The sequence below is a fragment of the Bubalus kerabau genome, chromosome 4, assembly GCF_029407905.1.
Source record: "Bubalus kerabau isolate K-KA32 ecotype Philippines breed swamp buffalo chromosome 4, PCC_UOA_SB_1v2, whole genome shotgun sequence".
Classification (NCBI taxonomy): Eukaryota; Metazoa; Chordata; class Mammalia; order Artiodactyla; family Bovidae; genus Bubalus; species Bubalus kerabau.
The window spans coordinates 156,473,193-156,481,116 of record NC_073627.1 but is presented as its reverse complement, the minus strand read 5'-3'; positions in this window follow the sequence as shown (position 1 = coordinate 156,481,116).

Genomic DNA, 7,924 nt, shown 5'->3' with positions numbered 1-7,924 from the left:
TATCATCAAACTGAAAAGGCAACCCCTCTAATGGGAGAAGATGCTTGCAAATCATGTATCTGATACTTGCAAATCATATGTCTGATATGTAAAATATATTTATAAATTTATAAACCTCATACTACTCAACAACAAAAAGAAACAACCCACTTAAAAAGGAAGTGTTTGAATAGGCATTTTTCCAAAGAACACATACAGATGGCCGGCAGGCACATGAAAAGATTTTCAACATCACCAATTATTGGAGAAATGCAAATCAAAACACAATGAGATACTACCTCATACCTGTTAAAATGGCTATTACGGAAGACAAGAAACAACAAATGTTGAAGAGGATGTGGAGAAAAAGGGACTCTTGCACACGGGTGGTGGGAATATAAATCGATACAGCCACTATGAAGAACAGAATGGAGGTTCCTCAAAAAATTAAGACTGCAACTGCCATATTATCCAGCTATTCCACTATTGGGTATTTATCCAAAAAACATGAAAACACTAATTTGAAAAGATATCTATGTTCAATTGCATCATTATTTACAACTGCCAAGAGATGGAAACATGGAAGCAACCCAAGCACTCATCAATGGATGAACTGATAAGGAAGATGTGGCACATACAGGTGGGCATGCTGAGTGTGCCCAGTCAGTCATGTCCAACTCTTTCTGACCCCATGGACTGGAGCCTATCAGGCTCTTCTGTCTGTGGGATTTTCCAGGCAAGACTACTGGAGTGGGTTGCCTCTAGGAGCTTCCTGACCTAGGGATTGAACCCATATCTCCTGCATCTCCTGCATTGGCAGGTCGAGTCTTTATCATTGAGTCACCTGGAAAGTGTGTGTGTGTGTGTGTGTAGTACTACTCAGCCATAAAATATGAAATGAAATTTTGTCATTTCCAACAACATGGATTGACCTAGAGGGTATTACGCCAAGTGAAATAAATCAGATGGAGAAAGATATCATTCACATAAAAAAGCTATAAACAAACAAACAAAATTAAACAAAACAAACTCATAGGTACAGAGAAAAGATTAGTGGTGATCAGAGGGGAAGGGGGTTGAGAGGAGGCTGAAACCATTGGAGGGGGTCCACCTTATGGTGATGGATGGCACCTAGACTTGTGGCTATGACAACCCTATAGTGTACACAGGTGGCATATTATAATTCTGTGTACCTGAAACTGATATAGTCGGAGAGGGGAAGAAAGGCAGGAAGGAGGGAAAGAAGGGAGACAAGAAAGAAAAAAAGTCACGGTCAGTAAAGGAATCCATTTTCAAATCATTATGTTTAATGGAAAACATCTGGAAAAAAAGATACATATATAACTGAAGCACTTGCTGAAACTAACACTACAACTATAGTTCAATTTTTTAAAAACAGACAAACTACTCATGTGTGGAACAATATAAAATGAATCTCAAAACAGCATGTCAAATAAAAGAGGCCAAACCGAAGTAACAAAACAAAAGCAAAAATCATTATTATGAAGAATGGATTTCCCCAGATCACCAACCTACGGATTCACCCACCTCCCTCCCACGGTCCTGTTTCGGAAACTCCTGATGGGTCTGTAAGCCACAGCAAGACTGATAGCTGCAGGAGGCAGTGGCCCTGGCTCCCACACACCCTGCCCACCACAGCTGGCCACATCCTGCCCTGACTCAGGCCATTCTAGAAAGCTTTGATCTCAGTTCCTGGAAGCCAGTTGAACCTGAGTAGGGAGACAGTCTCCTTTTCTCTGCCCCAAGGGGGGGCCATTGATGAGGATCTGGAGACCCCCCTGCCCCTTCCTGGGAGCCACCAAGATCCTGTCACCAGATTCTGCACACCTGAGCCTGATCTGTGGTAGGCTTCTCCACCTGTCACCTGGCTAAGCCCTTCCCCTTAACTTGGGACCTACAGTTCCCTGTGATGTACTTGCCTATAAGCCACCTCAGAGCCAAAGTTTTTACCCCAATGAGGCCACCTGAGTCCTGGCTCATCACATTGCTGCCAGGCTTATGGGGACTCTTGAGGCACTCATAGCCCTGCTCTAGGCACCCAGCCCACATCCCACAGCAAGCTGACCTCTGCCCATCATCCTAGTCCTCGTTTCTGCCACACTCTGCAGTGCTCCATGCTTGCCCTTTGCCCTGTCTGTATCCCAAGGTCCTCAGTTGCTCCGAAACCTGTATGGGGGCTTTATCACTGTCCATGGGATTCTTGCCACCAGCTATCATTTTGGAGCTATTATTAGAGTGAAAACTTCCTCAGGTATTTAATTAAAGAAGTAGCTATACAAGTAACTTGCCTCCATGTCACAGGAGCACTGATTAGACCCTGGTCTTGGCCATATTCAGCTAAGACTCTCAGGATCCCAGGGTATGGCAAGCTACGGGGCGCCCCATCTCCCTAATTGCACACCCAGTCTCCCCCAACTGAAATGCCAGGTATGCCCAAAGCCACAGCTCCTCTCTTCCCACTGCATTGTTAATAACCACCCAGTCCTTGCCCTGTGGTCACTCTCAAAGCCTGTCTTTTCATCTACTGCTTACACTTTATTTCTTAGAGTAAAAGACAATTTTCAAACGCCCATTTATCATGTTTGCCTTCAGCTCTCCCTGTCATTTTGCTGTGATTCAGATTTAGGTTTGATTAAATAAAGTTTCGGCAGGGACTCAACTGGTGGTGGGAAGTGCGGAAGTTGCTGGGGACTTGACCAAGGAGCAATGATAGTAATGGACAATGAACTCCTACCTGGGGGAAGAAGGGTAAAGACATGTGGGAGATAAATGCAGCAATCCCATAGGAAGGGAGCCATGGAGGATGTGCAGGAGAGTGAGGGGAGCCCTTGGAGAGACAGTGAGAACACCAGGAATATAGAACTGTAGAGGCCTGACTGGAAGGTCCCAGACTCAGACCAACCCAGGCAAGGACCAAGGATCAGCTCTACATCGGGGGGATTGAGCTGCGGGCTCAGGTGAGCCAGATCCAGCAGGTGGAGCAGCTCCTCAGTCCTGGCTATGCAGGGCACCAGCTGCATCACCAGCAGCTGGCTCTGCTGGCGTGGCATGTGGCTGGATCTGGGGAGTATTAGATTTCTGGTGATGCTAATGTGCAGTGTGTGTGTGTTTGTGTGTGTGTGTGTGTGTGTGTGTGTGACTCAGTCACGTTCAACTCTTTGTGAGCCCATGGACTTTAGTCCACCAGGCTTCTCTGATGCAGGGAGACAGGGAACTGCTGCTGTTGCTCAGAGTTCCTCCCACCTCAGTGCCTCAGAAAACGCCTGCAGGTCTGTTAAAGTGCATGTTCTGGTGCAGGAGGAATAGTGGGCCTCAGTACCTGCATTTCTGATGAGCTCCTGGGCAACACCAAACCCAACATCATGCTTCCACAAAGAGAGTGGGCTCTTTAACAAGATTTTCTGTCCAGTTGCTTACACCCGCAAGCAAGAACTCACCTCAAAGTGTCCTCGATGTTCAGGTGCTAAGTTACGTCTGACTCTTTCTGACCACATGGACTGCAGCACACCAGGCTTCCCCGTCCTTCACCATCTCCAGGAGCTTGCTCAAACTGATGTCCGTTGAGTCAGTGATGTCATTCCACTACCTCATCCTCTGTTTGCCCCCTCTCCTCCTGCCTTCAATCTTTCCCAGGATCGGGGTCTTTTTCAATGAGTTGGCTCTTTGCATCAGGTGACCAAAGTATTGGAGCTTCAGCTCCAGCATCAGTCCTTCCAGTGAATATTCAAGGTTCATGTCCTCTAGGATTGACAGGTTTGCAGTGCCTGGATGTTAATGAATAACATATGTATTCACAGAGCAACCAACCAGGAGCACATGTCACCTAAGACGTTCTCAGTAAGTGATGACAGTGTTGTCCATACCCACCAAGCTCTTGCCTGCCCTGGAACTCTAGTCTCTAGTGATTCAGAGCATGAAGGCTCTTGCATCCCCCAGCAGTCTGCCCAGCCAGGCCTCCCCAGGATTCTGCCTTCCCTCTCCTTCAAGGCTGCACAGGGAGGACTTTCTCACGGTGTGCACACCAAGGTGTGAGGGTAAAAAGTGAGGCTGATGTGTGTCTTCACAAGCCTATTGGATCAGGACACCATTGCTTCAAAGCCAGCAAAGGCCCTTAGTCTGAAAAGATAGTTGGAAATTCTTGGTGTGATGACTGAGAGGTCAGACCCTTCCCATGGCCTTACTTGCCATGACTTCCCACTCCCACCCCAATACACACAGATCTTAAGTTACATCTAACATGATGCAAGGCCCAGGAGGCACACGCTCTCCAGGCTTGGCAGCTGCCACCCAGCCCTTCGCTGCTGGACCCTGCATGTTTTGTATCTGTAAGATGTAAGATGGAAGGCAAGCCCCTCCTGCAGGAAGCCTTAACCACCTCCGTAGACTGGGCTGTGACCCCCACCCTCCTTAAAAGCAGGAGGGTGCATCTGGGCACTTGCGGGGCAGAGATCTCAGGCCCAGACAGCACTTCTCCTCAGGCTGACTTTGGAGTAGCCACCCTGTTGTCTCACTAGCTCCTTGCTTAGCAGTTGTCCACTTTCTGGTCTTTCCCGCTCTACTGGATTAGAGGGGATTTAAGAACAGGATCCAATGCCCACTCTGGGTCTAGCTTCACAAGTGTTAGTTGTTTGGGTAGCCATTCCCTTCTCCAGGGGATCTTCCCAACCCAGGGATCAAACCTGGGTCTCCTCCATTGCAGGCAGATTCTTTATCATCTGAGCCACCTGGCAAGCCCTGTTAGTTGATAAATTAAAAAAAAAAGAATGAATGAGAGATGAGAAGGAAGGAGAGAAGGCAGGAAAGAGGAAAGCATTTAGCTCTCCAAACCCTGTTTCCTATTTCTTTTTAAGACTTCAGAACTTACACTCCATGTGGCAAGACCAAGAGTGCCCAGTGAATGTAGCTGGTGCACTACCTTTAGAAGAGTCAATTCAAGGTGACATGAGCATAGTCACTGAGTAAGTGGGTGGATCTAATCTTCAACTGGGTGGAAACTCATGGCATGGTTACTATCCTGCACATTCAGTGAACGTGCTATAAGGACCAGCAGGAAGATTTAAAATTCAAGGTGAACACAGGTTCACGTTGCCTCATTGTAATCCAAATCACATAAGGTTGAGTGTGGGGAAGAAAATAACAGAGAAATAAGAATAATTTCATCTTAAATTGTCTTTCGGTGTAGTCAACAGAAAACAGAGTAAGAATACTACACACCAAAGTGGTAATTGACATGAAATTCAGAAGTCAGTCAGAGCCACCAGCCCTGCAGGACAACTGCTAAGCAAGGAGCTAGTGAGACAACAGGCTGGCTACTCCAAAGTCAGCCTGAGGAGAAGTGCTGTCTGGGCCTGAGATCTCTGCCCCACAAGTGCCCAGATGCACACGTACACACATGCAGACACACACGTACACACATGCAGACACACACGTACACACATGCAGACACTCACGTACACACATGCAGACACTCACGTATACACACGTACACTCCACACTTTTCCCAGAGTCACACTGGACTTTAGACCACAGAGTTGCTGAGCCAACATTTCTCTAGTCTCTGGGTTTGGAATACATCCAAAGGGGAGGTCTGTTTTCCCGAGCCCTGGTCCCAAGTGTAGATTTCCCTCCTGCCCACTTATATTAAGCAATCAACTGTCAAACATTTTAATTTAGTGAATGAAAACCTCTTGACCCTGGAAGGCCATAAATTAAATGAAATCTCCTCTGCACACCTGGCCACCTTGGGGGTTGTACCCCCAGGTAAGCAGCCACCTGGCTGGAGGGGGTCAGGATCCCCAGGTGTTTCCTGGGGCTGCAGCGAGCCAGGCCCCAGCATGGGGCGGCTGCGGCATGTCAGTGTGAGAACAAAAATACTCCCCACATCCTGCAACGTCAACCTATGTTACATGTATATTTTAATTACATGAATTCAAAAAATAAAAATTTCACTTCACGTTAAATAAGGATGAGGAACTGTGCGTACTTCTTAGCAAGCCAGCAGAGTAAATGTAAATTGTGTTTCTGCTACATGGGAAAACAGAATGCCTGCCATTCTACATTGAGACTGGCTGAAATAATGCAAAACCCTCTAGAAAGTGTTGCTTTACAAAGATAATAGAGACCCCGGCTCTCCTGATAATAGATTTTAGGGTCTGGAGGCAGATGCAGAATACAGACGAAAGGTGAGGGGAAGAAGAAGTAGAGGAGCATTATCTCTATAGTGGCCAAGAGGGAACAGAGAGACAATTAGGTGCATCAAGCAGGACTTCCTGCAAGAAGAGCCTCTTCATCTGAAAGCCAGAGTGTGACGAGGATCTACTGAGATGAGGAGGGTGTGAGAGCAACATGTGCAAAAGGTCCTGAGGTGGGAAGCAGTGCGGCAAGGAAGAGGCACAAGGCAGGAGGTGGGCCGGAGAAAGGACATGCAGGACCTCAGGCCATGAAATGATGGGGACAGCACTAGGAGCTCCTAGCAGCTGGGAGGGGCTAGAGCTGAGGAGAGAGGTCATCACTGTGCATTTTGATAAGATCCTTTCAGTGGCAGTGGGAAAGGAGAACTAGGGTGAGCTCAGCTGTGTTTGTGCATGACCACAGTGGAAATTAAAGTTGAGAGGGCCTAGATCCAGCCCTGAGGTAAGTCAAAGGTTAACCTCAAGTGAAGCCAGAGTTACCCACAAAGGAGAGTAAGGGATCATCAGAGAGGAGGATAAATAGATGGCCAAGGAAAGAAGGACTGCCCAAAAGGTGTGTCAACATGACAGTCTGCCGAGGGACCACAGTGTAAGAAAAAGCATACTGGGCTTAGCAGCATTTGGATCCTTGTGACCTTAGCAAGAGATATTAAGGTTGGAGCGACAGATACAAGCTAAATGGGAGTGTACTGAAGAGAGAAGCAGAAAGGGAGAAAATAGCAACTTTCTAGGAAGGAGACGAAAGATGATAGCCATGGGGAAGAGGAAATCATCAAAGGAGGAACTTGTTTTGTTGTTGTTAGCATTGTTTAGAATGAGAATGTTTAAAAACCTGTCTTTAGGCTGTCTACTGAATATATTCCATTGTGCATGCATGCTAAGTCACTTCAGTCATGTCTGACTCTTTGCCACCCTATGAACTGTAACCCTCCAAGCTCCTCTGCCCGTGGGATTTTCCAGGCAAGAATACTGGCATGGGTTGCCTTGCCCTTCTCCAGGGGATCTTCCCCACCCAGGGATTGAACCTGTGTCTCTTAGATTTCCTGCATTGGCAGGCGAGTTCTTTACCACTGGTGTCACCTGGGAAACCCATATTACATTAACCAAACACTTAACCTTATCTCCTTCCTGAAACCCCTTATCCCTTGTGCAATAAATGCACAAGGGATAAAGAGAAATGGAATAGGGACATTGGGGAAAGAGACACTAATGGAAATTTGGAAAGAGAACACCTGGATGAAGGGGAGGGAACTGCCTTAGGAAGGCTAGCAGGGAGGGATGCTGACAAGGAGAACCCCAGGAAGCCTTCGGTCTGGAGAAACAAGAGAATCCAACTGGGACCCCATGTCCCCATCCCACCTGCTCTCAGGGCACAGCCAGGAGATGGTTATAAGAACCTACACAAGTGATTAAATGGCACAGAACCACATACACACTCTCTATGGCTGGGTAACTTGTAGAATCCTATGCATCTACAATTATTTTGGAATAAAAAGTTAACATTTTGACTTTCCTGGTGGCTCAGACAGTAAAGAATCTGCCTGCAAAGCAAGAGACCTGGGGTCTATCCCTGGGTCAGGAAGATGCCCTGGAGAAGGAAATAGCTACCCACTCCAGTATTCTTGCCTGGAGAATTCCATGGACAGAGGAGCCTGATGGGCTACGGTCCATGGGGTCGCAAAGGGTCAGACACTACTGATTGACTAATACTTTCACTTTCAAAAAGTCAAAAT